Source organism: Balaenoptera borealis (genome assembly GCF_965194805.1).
Source record: "Balaenoptera borealis genome assembly, chromosome: 4".
In the NCBI taxonomy this organism is placed as follows: domain Eukaryota; kingdom Metazoa; phylum Chordata; class Mammalia; order Artiodactyla; family Balaenopteridae; genus Balaenoptera; species Balaenoptera borealis.
In genome coordinates, this window is record NC_138861.1 from 7,007,319 (window position 1) to 7,031,361 (window position 24,043).

Below are 24,043 nucleotides of genomic sequence, written 5' to 3' on the forward strand. Positions count from 1 at the left end.
CATTTTATTTGGAATAAAATCCCATATCCACTTAACTTGGCCCTTTAAGTCATAAATTGTAGCATACTAGTGACTCTGAAAATGAGAGCTGGCATATATATTTTGCATATTTTCTTCAAATTACAAAAAAGATAGAGAACAAATTTCTTTCCCCACTTTGTTTTTTTTTTTTTGGTATATGCAAATGGGATCCTGGGGACTTGCATTGAACAGACCTTAAAAGAACATTTATTTCACTTAACTAAGAGCTTGTCAGGGAATTCAATCCTACAAATCATAAGACCAAAGTGATTGATGAGTTGCTAAAAGCGTTGCCACTTTCACTAGAAAATGCTTAAGTTTCTATTTCCTATAGTCTAGATATGAAAATGTAACTCAGATAGACTCGACACTGACACTGAAGGATAAATCAAAAAAAAAAAAAAAAGAAAAGAAAATCTCCTGAGAGTTTGATTGATATGTGAGTTTGTAACCCAATGAACTAAGAAAGAAAGATAAATAGCTTGCATTGTTCTCCAAAAATCAGTTACTAGATTTCACTATTTTCTAAAAGGAATGGAAAGGGCAAACCTACCAACAGGAATTCTGACTTCAATGTAAAGTAAATGATAGAAGCAATTTCTCTTAAATGTTGGTAGAGAACATCTGATTATAGGGAGAAAGACTAAAATTGATTCAAGGGTGCAAGAGAGCAGGATTGTATTACACTGAGCCATGTTGATGTAATTATGTCATTCCTTTTCCCATCTAGATTGCTACATCAATACAAAGAATGGGAGCTTAGTGAACAATCTATAGGAGTGTGAAATCAAGATACAATAATAGCATTATAGATGTGGATCTTTAATTCCACAGAATTGTAATATATCACTGAAAACTCTTTTTCAATCAAATCAGACATTACAGACCCTTTCAGACCAAACACCTCATTTTACAGGGAAAAAAGGAAACAAGCTAGTAATGATTATGATGATATTAACCAAAATTATTAAAGGATGGTTAACCAAAAATAAGTATTAATGTTATACTGTAATTTAAAAGTATTTCAGGGCTTCCCTGGTGGCGCAGTGGTTAAGAATACACCTGCCAACGCAGGGGACATGGGTTCAAACCCTGGTCCAGGAAGATCCCACATGCCACAGAGCAACTAAGTGTGCCACAACTACTGAGCCTGAGCTCTAGAGCCCGCGTGCCACAACTACTGAAGCCCTCGTGCCTAGAGCCTGTGCTCCACAACAAGAGAAGCCACCACAATGAGAAGTCTGCACACTGCAATGAAGAGTAGCCCCAGCTCCCCACAACTAGAGACAGCCCGCGTGCAGCAACGAAGACCCAACACAGCCAAAGTAAATAAATTAAATAAATAAATTTATTTTTTAAAATGTATTACAATAATAAGTATTTCCCACATATTCTTCTGGCAACTATTGGCTGATTAGAGTCTCTCAAAATATTAGGGAATTCTAATAGCATTAATTTAGATTTTTTACAAATTTTTACAATGCAAATAATTAAATTTCTATGAACAAGAATATTTTTTTAAATATAAGAGGCAAAAGATGTAAGAATATTTTTCCAATATGTCACTGCTAATAAATGTGATTTATATTATAGTGAGATATTTGCCATCTATAAAATCACTTTGCCAATGTTGTAAAAGTTACTAGGAGACCACACTAAAGCTATCTTTGGAGGAATGTAGCATGATAGCAACATGACTCTACCTGATATTTGGTCTATTTTAAAGCCCCAGTGTTGCTGTGAAATTTTATGCACATTATAATAAAGGCAAACAGAGTAGCAGAGAAATAATATACAATTGTCACAGGTGGGTTTCTAAGAAGCAAACTCTGAAGTGTTTTTGTGTATATGCAGTGTTCATGTGTATTACCATGTAGGTTGTACTCTCAGGATCAACTCTTGGGATGAGAAGAAAATAGTATTTGCAGAGGGAGTAGTTTTGCTGAGGTGCAGTCATAAAAAGGGACACCATGAAGTTGGAAGCTGGGATGACCTTGAGAGATTTCCTCAACTGAAACAAAGACATTGAGCTTTTATAACCCACTCCCTAGCCCCGGCCTCCACATCAATCCCAGTTTGGACGCAGGCTGCCCCGAGGAAGGGGTGTCATCATGGCCCAGTGATGGGAAAGGCAACGAATTGCGAATGTTAGCAGGCATCCTTCTCCGCAGCTGGGAGAATAGGCTTTACAGTTCTGAGATGGGAGCTGGACAGGGTACCACAGCATCCAACGTGGTAATCCCCCTGATCCGAGGTTTTACTTTCCACAATTTTAGTTACCCATGGTCAAATGGGGTCTGAAAATATTAAAAGGAAAAGTCCAGAAATAAACAATTCATAAGTTTTAAGTTGTACACAATTCTGAGCAACGTGATGAAATCTCAAGTCATCCAGCTCCATGCCAATGGGAAACCAGGGACATCACATCACCTGGTCCTGACATCCAACCATCAACATTGTCATGGTTCCATCCAGGATCACCCAAAGCAGATGATCTCCTTCCGATATAGCCTCAGAAGGTCAATAGCAGTAGACTACCCATATCACAATGCCTACATCATTCACCTCACTTCATCTCATCACTTAGGCATTTATCATCTCACATCATCACAAGAAGAAGGGTGAGTACAGTATAATACAGTATTTTAAGAGAGAGAGAACATTCACATAACTTTTACTATAGTATTTTGTTATAATTATTCTATTTTATTATTGATTATTGTTGTTAATCTCTTACTGTGCCTAATTTATAAATTAAACTTTATCATAGTTATATATGCATAGAAAAAAACAGCATATATAGGGTTTGGTTCTATCCATAGTTTCAGGCATCCACTGGGGGTCTTGGAACGTATCCCCTGTGGATAAGGGGGGACTATGGTACCGTCTATCTTTTGGCCACATCAAGCACAACAGCTGAAATTGGGACTACCACTTTTTTTCAATAGTTCAGTGTCATCTTCCCTGATCCATCTGGTTTTTCAGGGCCAGAAACATGAATTAATTGACGATGTGATGGGGCTGCCTCCCCTGTTGCTTTTGGGTCTTTAAGGAATTAATCTCTGCCACTGCCCTCTAAATGTGACATTCTTCTGGGTATACTAACTTGGCTGTCTGTGTGGAAGAGGGAAGGAGGTGGTAATTCTAAAGATTTCAGTAGAATATTTTAATTCAAAATCCATTATATTACCAAACAAGAAATCAGTGGTAGGGACATTATGGTCCACTAAAAAAGTCCCCATTCCAATTACACATTCTGAGACAAGGAAATGTCCACTCGATGAATCCATGGACCCAGTGACAGGGGATTGACAGTGAACTGGACCTCATATGACTCCACTATAAGAAAGAGCCCAGGGCTTCCCTGGTGGCGCAGTGGTTGAGAATCTGCCTGCCAATGCAGGGGACACGGGTTCGAGCCCTGGTCTGGGAAGATCCCACATGCCGCAGAGCAACTAGGCCCGTGAGCCACAATTACTGAGCCTGCGCGTCTGGAGCCTGTGCTCCGCAACAAGAGAGGCCGCGACAGTGAGAGGCCCGCGCACCGCAATGAAGAGTGGCCCCCACTCGCCGCAACTAGAGAAAGCCCTCGCACAGAAACGAAGACCCAACACAGCCATAAATAAATAAATAAATAAATAAATTTATAAAAAAAAAAAAAAAAGAGCCCAAAATGATGATTCATATCTCTGGCATCAGAGGCCGTTCAGACTCTTAAACCAATAATACTAAAAATTGTAAGTCATTCTCTTTTCTCAAGTATATGGCTTCAAGAGCAAATAGACATTATCCTTTTGGGGAAAAAGAGGAATCATTACTCTGTACTGTGGGTTCCTTCCCCCCAGTAATCTGGGAGGAAGTTAGCAATTTATGGTATGAAAACCAACTCGGGTACAAAACTTAAGCAACGAGTCATGATATCTTAATTGGGATGCCTACACACAATCTCCTGGTCATCCATCATTGATCTTTTCTGGTTAAGTAGATGGAGAGATATTCTTCTTGGCTGACAGACAATCTATCTGGTCCCTAGAGGTACCATGTATTATTAATTACCTCCAGAGCTCTCTGTGGGTCAGGCCTCCCTGGCTACCACTGTGACCTCACCATTCATTGTGATAATTGTACCTGCCTGGCTTCTACCTGCCTCTATTATTTCAGAATCCTACCCATGAACCTACTTCAGTGATACCATCAGCCCTGGCTTACAGGTGATGGCTACAGCCCAGTTTCTCAATGATACTGATACCTCTCATCATGCCATTCCTTTTGTGTGGGAAGCAGAATGTCCTCAGGTCTTCCCCCAGAAACCCCCAGAGGGTCTCCAGCGCCCTGTAACATACCCACTTTGACATGTGCACTTATCTAAGCTTCTTGACCTTTCTTTCTTATTGCCTCCGTGGCCATTCTCACATTGTTACTTTATTTGGTGTGGGCTAACACTTTCTCCAAGCTTCAAGATGCATTCCAGAAACACGTTAACATCATCTCTTGCCCAGTTTGTTAATAAGTTCTGTATCCCAGAACAAAATGTTCCCAGATCGATAAATTTCTTTACGTTCCATCGACTTTAACCCAAGACATCAGAGTCCATTCCAAATGTCCTCACCCTGTTCCTGGTAATACTTGGTGAATATGTCCTGAGTCTCCTCTTTTTCCCTCTAACCAAACCCAGCACTTTGCCAGTCAGATGACATAGTGACTCAGCCATAGGTACTGGCCTGGTACTGGTGGCCAGGAGGGAGATGGGGAAGAGCCCGAGAACAGCACAAAGTAACTCTGGGACATTGCCTTCTGCCTCATCTCCAAGGAAGGTGGAGGAAACATTTGCCTTTAACAGAGAGGAGTGGGCTGTGTCCTCAGCCTCAGAGTTTCAGAAGAAGCTCAGATTGCCCCATCCCATGTCTCAGGATCCCGTTCTTTCCCAGCCTACCTAATTTGGGAATTTAACCCTATATGTAGCTGAGATATACTTTTACAAAGTCCTGTGCCTTGTCTCCAGCTGTCTCTGTCTCAAGGAGGCCTCTGTCTTCCATAGTCACCTTTTAATTGACAGCTATCTATTCTCAGCTTTTTATTGTCTCTCTCCAGAGAATCAATCACCCCTAGCAAATATCATCCAATTTAATTTTCCTTATATTTGCTCTTTCTTCTATATTTTTAATGTGTCGGATACATTAGCCCCACTAACTTATATCCTACAACTGACACATCATCCCAACTGACCACCAGTGAAAGTTTTCACAATTCCACCACCACCTTGTGCTCAGGGCTGTGTGTCGTCCTCAAATACCCACCCTAATAACGTGATAGGGTCCTCACCCACTGACAGTGAGAAAGCTAGTGTGACAACTTCCCAATCTCAGGACAGCATCTGCTTTCCCAAACCACGCCTGGCACCAATGGCTGCAGGATGAGTTCCCCAGGAAGCAGGGAGATGGGTGCGCAAGAAATTTACTGTGGAATGAGCACTCTTGGATTCTACAACTCTGGTGAAAGGAGAGGAAGCAGGATTTACCAGAAGAAGTGGGGCAGCTGTCTCAGCCATCTTTGCAGGGAGCGCAGGAGCTGAGGTGACTCGAGAAAAGTTCCGATTGTGGTGAGGGCATTTACACTCCACACCAACTTCCCTCTGGAAGTTTCTGGGACCTTAGTCAAGGCAGTTTTCTTCAGCAAAGGGCAAGTCCCAGAAAACACTGACAGCTAAAGGTAGCTGGCCTTTGGCAGTACACTCCGCAGCTGGGGAAGAATCTTTCATCCCTGAAGGGAATCCGGGCTGTACACCACAGCGTCCAGTTCAGCCAGCATCAAAGTAGAGAATTCCGTAAAAGTAATTATATGATCAAGCCCTACTGTTACTACTTCTCACTGAAGATGCTTTGGGGAAAAATAAGTAATTAATTAAATTCAACACCTGCCTATTTCTCTTGTATTTTCCATTGTTTTCTCTCCTGCCATCTTTGCCATGGTATCATCATGTCATTGTCCTCACTCGGCGCTACTGCTAGACTCATGTCCCTGAAGCACGGTTATATTGAGGTTCTCGTCCTCCACCAAGAGCCTCTCTTTCTCCCAAAGAATCAATAAAATCCAGTCTTTAGCACTTGCTCCAACCTAATTACAATTAACCTATCGACTCATACACAAGAAAACATCCTCTCAAACCATATGGTCTATATTAGTGTCCCTCTACCCCACCAAGCACCCAATCTGCATTGCCTCTTCCATGTTTTGTTCATACTGATCTACCCTTTTGAAGATCCCTTCCTTCTCCTATTCATCCTTCAAGCTGACTCAGGTCAAAATTCACATGGCATTTTAAGGGCAGGCAGTGACCTCTCTTTCCTATGGATTTTGTCACCGGCTCTACCCTAATAATACAGTACCCCTTTAGAAATTCTATACATGTAATCTCTCATCAGCAGTCATATCATTCTTCTGCTTTGTAGCTTACCTTTTCACAAAATTAAGCCTTTTCTCCCTGTTTAGAGCATAGATAATTTTAGGGCAAAAACTACTTTGATGTTGTGTGCCTGGGCTCAATAAACCCTAAATGAATGGACATGGGAAAGCACCTGTCACAGGGCAAACACCTGTGCACTTGTTCCTTGAGAACAAAGCCCTCCAAGATTCAGTGTCTCCCAAACTTATGTTTTGTCCTGTCCTAGAAACTGTAGCACTTAACATGATGTCAAATTACATTCCATTCCCACCAGGCCTATTTGTATCAACAGTAGATATTGGTGCATTTACCTTGTGAAAAAAGAAAATGATTCTTATATGTTAGAATTCATGCAGGTCCTTCTTTGTGTGAAAAAGAAAGTAAAAACTCACTTGGTACACATATAATAGTTATGCAAGCCTTTTGTAGCACTTTACCAGTTAGAGGTGCCAGGTACAACATGCCAAGTTGTAAGTGATTAATCCAATGAATAAAAGACATTCACCAAGCACTTAAGGCAGTGTGCCAGTGGGTTTTATGATTATAGCTATTATTCATGTTGAGCACCAAAGTGCTTCAACATTAAGCGTTCATATGGAAGAATTTTTCCCATTCTTGAGTGCCAATAAAGTTGTGATTTTAATATTTTTTAAACTATTTTTTTCTAAATTTTTCAAGGATTGGAGCAATTGGGTGTATTGAAACCATATTTCACCATTCAATAGCATTCTTTAAGAGCTGCTGAGATTTCTAATCACGTTATCCCAGACAAGCATGTTCAGAGGACCAGAATCTAGCGCAGTGGATCTCAACTGGGGGAGGTTTTGCCCCCAGAGGACACTGGTCAATGTCTGGTGACAATTTAGTTGTCACAGCTCTGACTGTGAGGGAAAAGGGCCAGGAATTCTCAAGAAACCAAGCCACGTGTATTAAAAACTTTATAGAAGAGGAAATACTAGAGTTATGAAATTAGAAAAGAAAAATCTTATGTCTTCTGTCTCAAAGTTCAGGAGAATAATATTGCATACAAATAAAAAACGGGAAAGCAACGAAGCTGAAGCCCATACAATGTTCATATTAAAAAATAAGACAAAAGTGTAAACTAGAGACAACATAAAAACAAATACTAACATACAGTATGCATTAAAAAGTAGAAGAAAAAAGGGATGAAACATTTAATGTATAATAAAGAAATGAAGAAAGGAATTAGAAAAAAATGAAAACATCAAAGACAAGCAAAGAATATATACCCAACTCCCAGATATTAGGAAGACCAGAGCAAGGGAAAAATAAAAAGCGAATAATCAAATCAAGGTTAAAATTTCCAAAAGGTTTATGAAATTAGAATTAAAGAAGGTTTGAAACCCCATATTGAAGGAGTACAGCAACGCATAGCTGGAAAAAATCTACATATAATATAATTAAGCGATAGTCTAGTAAATTATGGTTGTCAGAGGAAAGAAAAAGAAAAGAAAAATCCTTCAAGTGAACAGGTAAACAAAGGAGTGAGTCGGAAGGGTGAGAAAATTCAAATTTGATCAATTTCTCAGTAGAAGAAATTGTGAACATTTTTATGATACTTACAAAAAAGACAATATTCTAAAGGTTTTTTTCCACCTAAATGACTTTTCAAGTATAAACACTGCAGATAAACTGTCTTCCATATGAAAATTCTCAGGGAATATGTTTCCCAGAAATCTTCCAGAGAATGAGTACTTGATAAGTAAAATGATTAAAGAATTATTGACATAAAGCAGATAATGCTAAATATATATTCATATGTAGAACAGAATAAAATAGGAACAAAAAAGAGTAGAGATTATATAATGGCTCTAGCTATATTTAAATTTGAAATAAATTTTAAATAAAATTAATAAAATAAAAAAAATTAACATTTGCAGTAATCAAATGGGTGAGTTTTGTGTTGCCGTTCTGGGAATGTGTTTTGTGCAATGTAGAAAAAAGCAAAAAATTATTACATCACATTTTTATAGTATCTCCCTTTGGGTCCTTGAGAACCATGATTCCTTGTGGGAGAAATGGAATAAAAGATGTGAACTGAAGAGTTATGCACGTACTGTGGAGTTTAGCATTTAAATTGGGGATAGCAATTTGAACTCAGGATGTATTTTGTCTCCAAAAACATATTTTATACCAATGAAAAGCCTTTCCTAGCTCTGTCCACATAGAAGACCTAGGAGAAATAACATATCTGGTGTCATTTATTGTCTCCGTCAGCCAGATTGAAATCTCATTTCCTAGTAAAATAAAACAAGTCTTTTTAGAAAAATGACTGATTTCAAGTCTGGAATAGAAAATGGACCAAAGGAGCTTAGAAAACCTTATTTTAAATTATACACACTTATGAGATGCTAAAGGTTTTCGACATGTCCTAGTTGCTAAGTGTCTCTGCAGCAGTCCTCTCCAGCCTAAATATCCTAGTGCTGAGGTAGAGGACCCCTGATCTGGAGCAAAGTGCCATTTTCTATTATTTTACTCACGCACCAAATGAAAGGAAATGCATTCTTCCTCTGGGACGAAGACGTACTGTAACTTCAGTTTAAAATTACTGAATTATGTATACCTGAAGGCAAGAACAGATTTATGAGGCAATGATAACAAAGTTTCACCTAAAATTTTGTCTAGGAATGCTTTTTTGCAGGCAAGGCAAATCATGCCACACGGCGATATGGAATTAAAACCTCAGCAAATTTTGCTTTAGTTTCTTTTACTCCAAGGACTTACTTTAATAGTTCCATAATGACTTCCTGTTATCACGGTTGAAGCTACACAGCACATTTTGAAGCCCTTTGCTCTCCCAGGGTTGAAATTGTGCAAGACATTGTTATTATTATCATTTGGATCCTTTAAATGTATTCCAACCCAGTGGTGCCTAGAATCTGCTGCACTGTAATTCTTCCTGTGGCTACAACTTGTTCATCACTCCTTGCAACTTCCATCCACCACCAAATGCTCTCAGCCTGGCTTTATGCTTTCAGTGTGTTTCAAGTACACAAATGTAGACTGAACATCTGCTCTATTTATGTAATCCAAGTGTTCTCTGATGAAGTGACAGCTCAGAGCCACTACCATTACATAGCTTCCTAAAAGCCATTCATAAGGTCCTTTCAATAAACAGAGCTACATATTGTTCTTCCAGTAAGAAGAGATATTTCTTCTGATCGCCAAACAAAAAAGATAAGCAGAGTCATCTGTTTCTGTTATATGTTTCATTAGCAGCAAATTTCCCCAATGTTTATATCAATAAGATTTTCAGAAAGGAAAACAAAAGGAGAAACACAACCAAAAAGTTTGCAGAATGTGACTACACACAATGCTTAGTACTATTTTTAATAATAATTAATGACGGTAGGTAATAAAATACTTCATGATGTGGGGAAATCTTCTTACTTTACTTATATATAAGAAATTGTTATAAGACAGAAAAATGAGTTCTTGCATTTCTTCTCTGGAGAAAAAAAACAATAAAATAATAGTCAAACTAATAACTAATGTTAATTTCTACACAGGTTCTTCATGAGTTCTTATTTCATGCTAAACAGGGTGTCAGAGTGTAGTACATTGGATTTATTCATGAAGAATCTGTGCCTGGTGTGTAGATTGTATGAAACTGATAAGGAAAATGTGACCAGGAAAGAGAGATGAAGCAGTTTTATTTCAACAAACAAAATGACAATATAACCAGATAAAGAAGACAAAATTAAGATAATACCAGCTTTTGGTTGTACAGTTTGATAAATCTCTGGATATTGATGACAACTGAAATGGAGAATGGGATATTGGTCAAAGGTATGCCCATGAATATTAGTAAGAATTTTTGTCTTGTTTTGTTTTTTGGTGTTGCTTCTGTTATAATGGTTCAAATTGCTAAAGGAACTTCAGCAAAATCAGAGACCTTGAAATTCCCTATGGAAAGGCTTCCCTGGATGCTATTTATACTGTAGGTTTTAGGTGGTCATGCAAAATACAGTAGAGTGTCACCTCTAATGGAAGAGGATTTTTTTTAAATCAATAGGCAAATTTGTAATTCTTAATCCATTACTCTGTAGATAAACTACCTTTAGAAACTTCCACGATCTCTCTGCTTTCCAGTTAATTCAAATGTGGAAGTACACATTATTTAACAAACATTTATTGAGTTCCTTCTAGGTAGTGGACATTAATACATAAGAGGAAAGAAGATACAGTGTCTTTCCTGCTCTCAAATTATGATGAAATCTATTTGTCATTTGAACATTGCAAGGTGAAGTATTGATTAGAAAATCATCCTGGAGACTTCCCTGGTGGTGCAGTGGTTAAGAATCCAATCCGCCTGCCAGTGCAGGGGACACGGGTTCAATCCCTGGTCTGGGAAGATCCCACATGCTGCGGAGCAGCTAAGCCTGTGTGCCACAACTACTGTGCCCGCATGCCACAACTACTGAAGTCCACGCACCTAGAGCCCATGCTCCGCGACAAGAGAATCCACAGCAATGAGACGCCTGCTCACCACAATGAAGAGTAGCCCCTGCTCTCCGTAACTAGAGAAAGCCCGTGCACAGCAACGAAGACACAACACAGCCAAAAAGGAAATAAATAAATAAATAAATAAATAATAAATAAATAAATAAATATATTTTAAAAAGAAAAGAAAATCACCCTGAAAGTATCAAAACAAAAGTATGTAAAGCAAAGAGAAAGTGCCCGAAGGTCGGCAGTGGGGGTCACTTATGTAATTGATTATTAAATTTTTCAAATTAAACACAAACATTCCTACTGGTTTATTTTTTATTTTTTAAATATTTTTAACATCTTTATTGGAGTGTAACTGCTTTACATTGGTGTGTTAGTTTCTGCTGTATAAAAAAGTGAATCAGCTATACATATACATATATCCCCATATCCCCTCCCTCTTGCGTCTCCCTCCCATCCTCCCTTTCCCACCACTCTAGAGGGTCACAAAGCACAGAGCTGATCTCCCTGTGCTATGCGGCTGCTTCCCACTAGCTATCTATTTTACAATTCATAGTGTATATATGTCAATGCCACTTTCTCACTTCGTCCAGCTTACCCTTCCCACTCCCTGTGTCCTCAAGTCCATTCTCTATGTCTGTGTCTTTTTTCCCATCCTGCCCCTAAGTTCTTCAGAAGCTTTTTTTTTTTTTTTTAGATTCCATATATGTTAGCATACGGTATTTGTTTTCTCTTTCTGACTTACTTCACTCTGCATGACAGTCTCTAGGTCCATCCACCTCACTACAAATAACTCAATTTCGTTTCTTTTTATGGCTGAGTAATATTCCATTGTATATACGTGCCACATCTTCTTTATCAATTCATCTGTCGATGGACACTTAGGTTGCTTCCATGTCCTGGCTATTGTAAATAGAGCTGCAATGAACATTGTGGTACATGACTCTTTTTGAATTATGGTTTACTCAGGGTATATGCCCAGTAGTGGGATTGCTGGGTTGTATGGTAGTTTTATTTTTAGTTTTTTAAGGAACCTCCATACTGTTCTCCATAGTGGCTGTATTAATTTACATTCCCACCAACAGTGCAAGAGGGTTCCCTTTTATCCACACGCTGTCCAGCATTTATTGTTTGTAGATTTTTTTGATGATGGCCATTCTGACCAGTGTGAGGTGATACTTCATTGTAGTTTTGATTTGCATTTCTCTAATGATTAGTGATGTTGAGCATCCTTTCATGTGTTTGTTGGCAATCTATATATCTTCTTTGGAGAAATGTCTATTTAGGTCTTCTGCCCGTTTTTGGATTGGGTTGTTTGTTATTTTGATATTGAGCTGCATGATCTGCTTGTAAATTTTGGAGATTAATCCTTTGTCAGTTGCTTCATTTGCAAATATTTCTCCCATTCTGAGGGTTGTCTTTTCGTCTTGTTTATGGTTTCCTTTGCTGAGCAAAAGCTTTAAAGTTTCATTCGGTCCCAGTTGTTTATTTGTGTTTTTATTTCCAGTTCTCTAGGACGTGGGTCAAAAAAGATCTTGCTGTGATTTATGTCATAGAGTGTTCTGCCTATGTTTTCCTCTAAGAGCTTTATAGTGTCTGGCCTTACATTTAGGTTTTTAATCCATTTTGAGTTTATTTTTGTGTATGGTGTTAGGGAGTGCTCTAATTTCATTCTTTTACATGTAGCTGTCCAGTTTTCCCAGCACCACTTATTGAAGAGCCTGTCTTTACTCCATTGTATATTCTTGCCTCCTTTATCAAAAATAAGGTGACCATATGTGCATGGGTTTATCTCTGGGCTTTCTATCCTATTCCATTCATCTATACTTCTGTTTTTCTGCCAGTACCATACATTCTTGATGATTGTAGCTTTGTAGTATAGTGTGAAGTCAGGGAGCCTGATTCCTCCAGCTCCGTTTTTCTTTCTCAAGATTGCTTTGGCTATTCGGGGTCTTTTGTGTTTCCATACAAATTGTGAAATTTTTGTTCTAGTTCTGTGAAAAATGCCATTGGTAGTTTGATAAGGATTGCATTGAATCTGTAGATTGCTTTGGTTAGTATAGTCATTTTCACAATGTTGATTCTTCCAATCCAAGAACATGGTATATCTCTCCATCTATTTGTATCATCTTTAATTTCTTTCATCAGTGTCTTATAGTTTTCTGCATACAGGTCTTTTGTCTCCTTAGGTAGGTTTAGTCCTAGGTATTTTATTCTTTTTGTTGCAGTGGTAAAAGGGAGTGTTTCCTTAATTTCTCTTTCAGATTTTTCATTGTTAGTGTATAGGAATGCAAGAGACTTCTGTGCATTAATTTTGTATCCTGCTACTTTACCAAATTCATTGATTAGCTCTAGTAATTTTCTGGTAGCACCTTTAGGATTCTCTCTTTATAGTATCATGTCATCTGCAAACAGTGACAGCTTTACTTCTTTTCCGATTTGGATTCCTTTTATTTCTTTTTCTTCTCTGTTGCTGTGGCTAAAACTTCCAAAACTATGTTGAATAATAGTGGTGACAGTGGACAACCTTGTCTTGTTCCTTATCTTAGAGGAACTGGTTTCATGCTTTCACCATTGAGAATGATGTTGGCTGTGGGTTTGTCATATATGGCCTTTATTATGTTGAGGTAAGTTCCCTCTGTGCCTACTTTCTGGAGGGTTTTTATCATAAATGGGTGTTGAATTTTGTGAGAAGCTTTCTCTGCCTGTATTGAGATGATCATATGGTTTTTCTCCTTCAATTTGTTAATATGGTGTATCACATTGATTGATTTGCATATTTTGGAGAATCCTTTCATTCCTGGGATAAACCCCACTTGATCATGGTGTATGAGCCTTTTAATGTGCTGTTGGATTCTGTTTGCTAGTATTTTGTTGAGGAATTTTTTGCATCTATGTTTTCAGTGATATCGGCCTGTAGTTTTCTTTCTTTGTGATATCTTTGTCTGGTTTTGGTATCAGGGTGATGGTGGCCTTGTAGAATGAGTTTGGGAGTGTTCCTCCTTCTGCTATATTTTGGAAGAGTTTGAGAAGGATAGGTGTTAGCTCTTCTCTAAATGTTTGATAGAATTCACCTGTGAAGCCATCTGGTCCTGGGCGTTTGTTTGTTGAAAGGTTTTTAATCACAGTTTCAATTTCAGTGCTTGTGATTGGTCTGTTTATATTTTCTATTTCTTCCTGGTTCAGTCTCGGCAGGTTGTGCTTTTCTAAGAATGTGACCATTTCTTCTAGGTTGTCCATTTTATTGGCATATAGTTGCTTGTAGTAATCTCTCATGATCTTTTGTACTTCTGCAGTGTCAGTTGTTACTTCTCCTTTTTCATTTCTAATTCTATTGATTTGAGTCTTCTCCCTTTTTTTCTTGATGAGTCTGGCTAATGGTTTATCAATTTTGTTTATCTTCTCCAAGATCCAGCTTTTAGTTTTATTGACCTTTGCTATAGTTTCCTTCATTTCTTTTTCATTTATTTCTGATCTGATCTTTATCATTTCTTTCCTTCTGCTAACTTTGGGGTTTTTTTGTTCTTCCTTCTCTAATTGCTTTAGGCGTAAGGTTAGGTTGTTTATTTGAGATGTTTCTTGTTTCTTGAGGTAGGATTGTATTGCTATAAACTTCCCTCTTCCTGTTGGTTTATTATTGGCCAGGTTCTAAGTATCTCACCATAAATGCTGTAGAATACCACCTTTCATGTAAACATCACTCAGATATGTAACAGAGCAGCGATGAAATGAAAGTGGAATGAACATTGACTAATGAACATGGACTGATCGTCATGTAACTGAAAGTGGGTTCCAGCTGCTCGCTGCTCAAAAGCCATTAAAGGGGCAAGATTGGTGGAAAGGAAAGTTTGCTTTGTTTTGGATGCCAGTAACCCTGGGGGGTGGGGGAGGATGGACTCCTGTCCAAATGCTGTCGCCCACACCCCACTGATAATCAGTGGGCAAGAGCTTTTCTAGGCATAGGGAGGGGGCTACATGCAGAAACAGCACAGTCAGCTCTGACAGTCATCTTGAAATTGGTCCTGCAGTGGTCTGTCCAGCATCATCCTGATTAAGTACAGTTAATCTTCAGTTCCAGGGTCGGTTCATCCCTGTTTCCTTGAGGCCAATTCTCGGAATTGTGGCAGCATACATCATGGCTATAGTCTGGTCATAATGTAGTTAGCTTTTTCCACCTGGCAGGGGTTTCAGTATCTACAAGACAGTTCACAGGATATGGCTCAGAATATTACCTATAGCCCTTGAGAAGGAAGTAAAAGTCCTTGACTTTGCTTACTGACTAAACTATTATTGTTTTGTCTTGTTTGACTGCTTTTCTTTGGTTCTGCATTTTCTCACTTCTCTGATTAAACTTATTCTTTGGCTAAAGATTTTCTACAGACAAAAGGCAGGCTGAAGACATGGGGGCATAGACCATAGGGCCCTGCTCCGTTTCAATCATGGTTAAAAGGGATCGAGGACAAAGGTAGGGGGGAAATGGGAAAGGGGAACAAGCGGTTGCTGGCTTCTCTCCCTCGCATGGGTCCACTTCTCCTTTGTCTAAAGTTCATGAGTCACTCTGAGCATTACCTGGCTGTGAGTTGATTGCTGTCCAAAACTTGTCAAAGGCTGGCTTGAGACCTTTGATAACACAGAGAAAATTTAAGCAGCCTCTTAAGTACACATTCTTCCAGATTCTACAAGTTCATCCAGACAGATTACCAGACAGTAAGCATTCAATTCTGTAACCGAGCAGGACCCTATGAGGCCTTCCCAGAATAGACCCCACCCGTGTCCTCTGCCTACTTTTTATAGAAAACCTTTAGTCAAAGAATGCATTTGATCAGAGAAGTGAGAAAATGAAGAAAGGAAAACAGTCAAGTAAGATAAAATAATAATAGTTTAGCCATTAAACAAATTAAAGAACATTTAGTTCTTCCTCCAGGACTATAGATAATACTCTGAGCCATGTCCTTTGAGCTGTTTTGCAGATACTGAAACTCCCACCAGGTGGAAGGAGTTAACTGTATGCTGCCCACAAGCACGTAGACCCCAGACCGGTTGGAACCAGAAGGTTGATGATGCTGATTCCTGATTTCCTCACCACCAACCAATCAGAAGAATGTCCATGAGCTGACCATGCCCTGCTCCTTGAACACTATAAGACTCCTAACTACCCCCTCCAGGGGGGACACACAGTCTTAAGGGCATTAGCCTGCCATGGCCCCCTTTGCCTGGCAGAGCAATAAAGCTATTCTTTTCTACTTCATCCAAAACTCTGTCTCTGTGTTTCTATTTGGCACCAGCGAACAGAGGCCAAATTTCAGCAAAAACAATTCTATTCTCTTCACTCTCTCAAGACTTCAATATGATATACTCTCAACACACAGAGAATACACATTGATGTAAGAAAGTTCATTTAAAGGTTTTTTTCTATAATCTTTGAAATCGTTCATGAACTAATCTTTTCTCAACAACCCCTAAATCTGGGATTCTCATTGACCTGGGATATTTAACTGTATTTCAGTGAATCCATGACCTCCCCAAAATTTAATGCAAAAAGTATTGTTTCTGGGCCAGATTGGGATGGATCTAGTGCTTTCATCATCTTCCTGAAAGAGTCTGTAATTTCTTAAAAGCATTGTGGGGCTTCCCTGGTGGCGCAGTGGTTGAGAATCTGCCTGCCAATGCAGGGAACATGGGTTTGAGCCCTGGTCTGGGAAGATCCCACATGCCGCGGAGCAACTAGGCCCGTGAGCCACAACTACTGACCTGCGTGTCTGGAGCCTGTGCTCCGCAACAAGAGAGGCCGCGATAGTGAGAGGCCCACGCACGGCGGTGAAGAGTGGCCCCACTTGCCGCAATTAGAGAAAGACCTCGCACAGAAACGAAGACCCAACACAGCCATAAATAAATAAATAAATAAATAATTCCCATTTTAAAAAGAAAACAAAACAGTTACATGGAAGTGGTTACCTACAAATGACTCACCACTGACCATAATAAAGAGGAGTTTAAAAAAAAAAGAAAAAAGCATTGTGAACAACTCACTCCCTGCACTTCTTGGAAGTCCTAGATTTAGAAGAAGAATGTTATATTCTAAGCACAATTTGTCCCTAAATAATCTTCCTCATGGTTCAGAGTCATAAATATCACCCTACATTTCTTCCCACAGTGAGAGTAATAGTAGTTTTCATGTTATATATCTATGTCTATGGGGTGTAGTTGAGATAGGAAGAAGCCTCACCACTGATGGTCAAGTTATCATGTAATTACAAGTTGGGACAGATTTCTGGGATACTTGGCTTGGATATATGAGCAAGAGGTTGGGAGAGACACAGCTGGAATTCTGACTTGATCCACCTTATTTTAGAGGAGGCAGTACATAATTATATCCTAATCACTGATCATGAATCAAGCTCCAGACTCTATTCAGGAAGGCTGCCATTATTACAGTTGCATGCTCCTCCAGCCTCAGAAAGTCAGTCAAGACTACAGCTTTTCTCCTTTGGGTCAGCATGACCTTGCACCAGACATCTCCTCAATTTCTTGCCTCAATATCCCAACTTACTCCAAGAATCTTTAGCGAAGAAGCTATTTTCTAACTCCACGGAGTGCCCCTCACTATTAAAGGTTAACAATCCAGGAGGCTCTCCAGAGAAGTTTGGAACTTGCTAAGGTCAGGAGTGGTTTCCACAGGAATGAAGTAGGGCTACATTTGTACTTCATTCTCTTTAAACTTTATCTTTTACTGAAATATAGTTGATTTACAATGTTGTGTTAGTTTCTGATGTACAGCAAAGTGATTCAGTTATACATATACAGATATATTCTTTTTCATATTCTTTTCTGTTATGGTTTATTACAGGATATTGAATATAGTTCCCTGTGTTATACAGTAGGACATTATTGTTATGATATATATGGTGTATAGGTGTATACACTATACACACCATAGTGGTGTATACTTGTTAATCCCAAACTCTTAATTTATCCCCCTCCCCTACCCCACTATCCCCTTTGGCAACCATAGGTTTGTTTTCTATGTCTGTGAGTCTGTTTCTATTTCATAAAAATTTCACTTGTGTCATATTTTAGATTCCACATGTAAGTGATATCATATGGTATTTGTCTTTCTCTGTCTGACTTACTCACTTAGTATGATAATCTCTAGGTCCATCTATGTTGCTGCAAATGGCATTATTTCATTCTTTTTTATGGCTGAGTAGTATTCCATTGTGTATATAAACTATATCTTCTTTATCCATTCATCTGTCAATGGACATTTAGGTTGCTTCCATGTCTTGTCTATTGTAAATAGTGCTGTGTGCATATTGGGTGCATATATATATTCATATTATAGTTTTCTCTGCATTTATGCCCAGAAATGGGATTGCTGGATCATATGGCAACTCTATTTTTAGTTTTTTGAGGAACCTCTATACCATTTTCCACAGCGGCTGCACCAATTTACATTCTCACCAACAGTGCAGGAGAGTTTCCTTTTCCCCACACCCTCTCCAGCATTTTAAATCTTATATTTTGATATCATTTTGGTTATGAGTTGGATTAATGTCTTATTTCCATTTTCTGTCATGAACAGAAAGTTAAACATGATTTTATTATTATACAACAGGGTTGTCATTTTCCTTGCCCTGATATATAATAAATTACCACCACAAGGAATGGCTCAAGATAAACTATTCCAAATCTCAAATCATTATTTTTAGTCACAAACCTCCAACATTTTATTAGCTTAAAGCTCACAAGACAGGGAATTTCATGCCCTAGGTATTCTAAATATTCTTGGTGTAGGCCATAACTATAATGAAATATACCTGGAAAAAATGTTGACACTCATAGAAAACATCACTAATAGATCTTGGCACTAGCTTATATCTACAGTTTAGGTCTTATTCATGTTTATACCAAGTTTACAATAACTTTGAAAATCCTTCTCAAATCACTGGCATAATTTCCAACTTTCCAGGTTTCCTTCCAGATACTAGTATCTTCCAGAGGGCTTACACATGTTCAAGAATCATTTGCTGATACTTACTTCCTTAATGGAGGAACAAAGGCTCTCACCTCGAAGCCAGACCCCAAATGGATGGCCCCTCTGCTAGACTTGATTGCTTTTACCGTTACTCTAGGTTTGGTGGTCAGACACCACGGTCACTGCTGCTGGTGTTGGAATTCTGAGGAGGAAGACAAGGGAGGAAATTTCACATGTAATACTCAATCGGGGATCTGAGAGCAAAATTCCTGGCCTAAGCTCTCAGAGCTGTTTGAACTCAGGAACATGCTACTACAATCATTATACACACATTTCTGTCTGGAGGTTGTGCTGCATTCAATAAACTCAAGTGAATACTAAAATGTAGTTTAAAGCAAAGAATATTAAGAGCATCCAAAGAAAGAGTCCACATTGTCATTTACGAAAATACCCTTTCTTATTCTACGCATTTCCCTCACTCTCCACAGATATTCCAATATGTCCTTCCTCAAATTCTTTTCAAAATCTTTCTCCAGCCTCTGCATTACACAGTTTGTTTTCCTTCTTTTCACCAACTTGGTCTTTCTATATTTTCTTATACTGATTGACTCAGGTCCTTTACCAGCAAGATGGACTCCCTTTTTTATGAAAGGAAGAAAGAAAGATGACTCTCAGAAAACTTAGAAAGGTTTTCTTATCACAAAAATGTATTCAGACCAGGAAGTTACTATGAATAACATAGAACTCCATCAGAGAGAGTCAGGTGGAATCTGGGGAAATCCTGGACCAGTACCAATTGCCTGCTCTCCCAATGGAAATCTTGTATTTGCTTTTCCCTCTTCATCTGGCAAACACAAACTTATATAAGGAAAAATCAAATGTTTCTTTCGATTGAGCTCACAAAGTAGATAAGCCAACTCTGTGTAAGCCTGTCTTTTTCTGTAAATCTTTGTGGGTTTTGTTTTTGTTTTTTTAATATAGTGAAGATGTGAAGAAGCATCAAAATTCTCTACAGACTTTTTGGAAAAGGTTAAACCAGAAGATAGTGGAGTATGAGATCCCCCACCCTCCTTTCCTTTATCAACTGCATCCCAAGACAAGAGGGAGAGCATGAAATGGAAAAAGAAACTCCATCTTTGAAGGGATGAGGCACCTGTAACCAGAATCCACCCAGGATGGGTTACTGCAGACAGGAAAGCTTTGACCACAGTGAGAGACACATGCAAAGGATTCCAGCAGCTAACGTGTCAAACAGGGCACAGGGTTCTCCAAAGTCATGGATGGCCGGAGGGACACGGTCAGTGAGTGACCCCTTTACCCAGAACTACAAGAATGGGGCACATGGACTGTCTACAGATGCCCCCTAGATGCCTTCCTATATTCCTCTGACATTACGATGTGTCAGAAGCAACAGCTAAATTTGGAAACGTACAGAAAACACCATCTCTGCAAATGTGCTGGGACGCAGAGACGTGTGAATGAGCAGGAGCTCTGAAGCTTCTAATTTTCCTCAGCTGAACAGCTGGACGGCTTCCCAGGGAGACAGGAAAGGTTTCTGAGCCCAGACAACAGAGCTGGCTTTCTACTGATCGTCCTGTAATAAACTGCTGGTCCAGGGAGAAATCCCCTGTTTGAATGTGATCTTTTTAATGATATAAGAGTTATAATACACACACACACACACACACACACACACACACACACACACACATATGAAAAAACAAAAGAAATCTAAATGAGGGCTGAAAAATCAACAGAAAAATGTTGCCCTTAAAGAAATGAAAATGTTGAGTAAAAACATTTCTAAAACCTCAAAAATAGTAATGAAAATGTTTCACCTAAAAAGCAAGAGATCAAGACAGATACAAAATTTTATGAAGGATTGAGAAGACAAAGGAAACGAAAAATGGCATGTGCAGTTTATGAAAGACGTAGAGGAGAAAATAAAATGTACCAGGACAGAAATGAAGCCCAAGAAATTTTAATTCAAGAAAATTTTTTGAAATAAAAATGCACTTGAATTGACAGATTATAAGCAATTATAGATTAAAAGGGTACACAGTGGGTCAGAAAATATCAGTACAGAATTTTCAGCTCCACTACAGACACTAGAAAAGTTACTGGCTTTCCAAGAAAATAAAGAACTTTTGAAAATCTGGGGGGAAAAAGACATCATTTCCTTCCCTAAACTCAGAGGGACCTCTCGCCTCTCAAAGCAGCATTCATTTCTGGGAGGGAGCACAGAACATAAACATCTACAGAGGGAAAATCATTACCTGGTAGATTACAAGAAAAATTTACCAGGCCAAGCTGTCTTGTCAGTTTAAAGACCACAGAAAAATATTTTTAATATATAAAACTCAGGAAATGTGATTCACATGAACTCTTGTTGAAAAATGCATTAGAGGAAAAACTTAAAATGAAAAAAAAAGGACCAGAAACACTATGGCAAAAACTGCTGACATGGAGCATTGAATCCATTTAAATACAGGACATAAGCTAAATGATTAGGGGAGTTACAGTTACAGAGGGGGATTTTAGTGTTATAAACTGTGGCACAGTAGAAATACTACTGTAGCTAATCAAAGTTAAGATGGCAAAGTACATAGAACACATAAAGAAGGATAAGTATGCGGCTGGCTTCATCTTTTTATACCTTGAGACCAAAAAAAAATAGTTTAAAGCTGATAAGTCAAGTAATAGAGATATACTCAAAGTTGTGAAGATTAAGTACAAAAAGAAATCATATTAATATTATAAAATCAGGTAAAATAAAAACAAAAATCAGAGGAGGAAACAGAGGTATGTCAAATTATGCTAATTGTATCATCATTCATAGCAATCAATAAGTCATTACTGACTAAATAAGAACTAAAATTATGTCCAAAAGTAACAGTAATAAAGGTAACTACTTGCGGAACTAAAATCAGACTGCAAAACTTCCAGAGTATCAAAAGGATAAACACGTGAAGTCAAATAAAGAAAATAAGTATAGGCTTGTTTCCATCTATAAAGACTAATTGTGGAATGATAAAGAGGGGAACAATAATAAGATCAGGGGAATGGAAAATATTGGCAAGATTAAATTTTGACCAAGAAATATCATTTAATAAAAATTGCATCATATAGTTTTAAAAACTAATAAATTATTTTCAGTGACAAGATTTTAAATGATGAAGGCACAAACAAAGTCTGTATCGGCTTTGTACAGTGTCGTTTAGCCAGTGGAACTAGGCACCCTTCTCTGTACAGTTCCAGGCAGACTGGCCACAAGAAGGATTCACATGAGCTTGGTAAGACAGAGGTGATGCGGCAGGCCTTACCCTCCGGGGCTGGTCTAGGGCTCCAGGCACGTCTGCAGTTCACGCTGACCCTGCTCTTCTGGCTTGCTCTGTTTGCAGGGGGCTGCTCCTGCTGAAGCCCCCACGGGAGTTTCTCTTTCAGATTCTCCAAGTCCAGGACCAGACGCATGTGCAGCTCTAGTGCAAAAAGCCACCAGCTCCTTCCACAGATGGCTACGACGTTGAGACTGGAGGTGGTGACAAGTGGTTTCCAGCTGGTCTTCATGAATTCCAGAGCATCTTTGCTCTCTCCCTCTTCGCATCCAGCTTATCTTCCTGATCGCTGGCCTCGCTGATTCACGGTAATTTCAGGTCCCGCACAGACTCAGAGGCAATGACCTCCCAGATCTTCATTAGAAGATCTCACAACTCCATGAGGTAAAACGCCTATTCTGCATCACTCACAGTGCTTCTGTGTCTCTGAACGAATCTCAACTGATACAAAAGCAGTGGTAACAAAAGTGGTTTCAGGGAAACAGCCTTAAAGATGGGTTCTCTGAACTGGTCATGAGTTTTCTGGAATTGGTTCTCTGGTCTGATCAAATTTAAAGAACCTAGTGAAGGAAAGGAAACAACTGGTAACCCACAGCACGCAGTGGAAAGTTACTTACATCAGCACCTTCAGAAACTTTTATTATTAGCAGCTATCCACGGCAGGGCTTAGCATAACTGATAGCTCCTAACACTTTAGAAAAAATAAGGAGTTCAGTAGGGCTGCTTGCTTGCTTTTAAGGGCACTGGACAAGAGAGGTAGGCGTTACAGACCTTAAAACTTGACTCTTTAAATTCCAAGCTCAAGGTGAAAGTGACCAGACACTTTCTATTATTATCCAAAAATAAAAATAAAAACCTCTTATTTCCTGTTTCTGAAGGATGAGATTTTTTTGAAAATGCAGGTGATTGAATTATAATGCAAATTGAATTCGCAAACTCACAGAGTCTCTTGGGCTAAAGTTTGAGCACTGATTAAGGAAGGACTTGGACCCCAAATATCAGGGCAGTTTCATGAAAGATTCCCATGAAGCTAGGAACCCTTGAAACCCTTCATTCTGCTGCCTCCTTTGCCAATAAAAGAAACACTTCCATTCCTGAGATTAGTTTTCCCTTGCCAGAGGAAATGTCACAGCCCCTGGTCCAGCAGTTGCCTTAGAAAGAGTTACTTACTAAGCCTTTTCTCGAGCTATGCCCACCATCTTTCATTGTTTCTTGACCTACAACCAGACAGGTCTTAGAAGGCACCAGAGGGTAAGGTAAAAGTATAGCCACTGAAGAGACACAAAATATATCATCACAGGAATTACAGGATTTTTCCATTTTATGTCAGTAGAAATCTGGGGAGCACATAGGAGACTGGATCCCAGCGTTGCTGCATCTGGAGGAACAAATGTAATGCTGGACCAAGCTGACATTATTAATATGAGCTCATGAAGGAGGGAATCCAGATCGAATGAGTCAACAAGTGGCTGGGAGTCGCTCTAACATTTTCCTGGATTGATTAACAGAAACCTGGACCCAGTGCTAGACTACATTAAATAGGCTAAAATGCTAGAACTTTCTTGGTATATTGTAGAGCAATAGTCCTCAGTGTAATTCACAGATGACTGGAAGTGCCTAAGAACCTTATATGAGGCTTGCAGGATCCAAACTAATTTCATAACAATTTAATATATTATTTACTTTTCACCATCTTGACATTTATACTGATGATGTAAAAAAATTGTGTATAGAACTGCTGACATCTTACCATGAATCAAAGCAATGGCACTAAACTGTATAAGCAGTTATTGTATC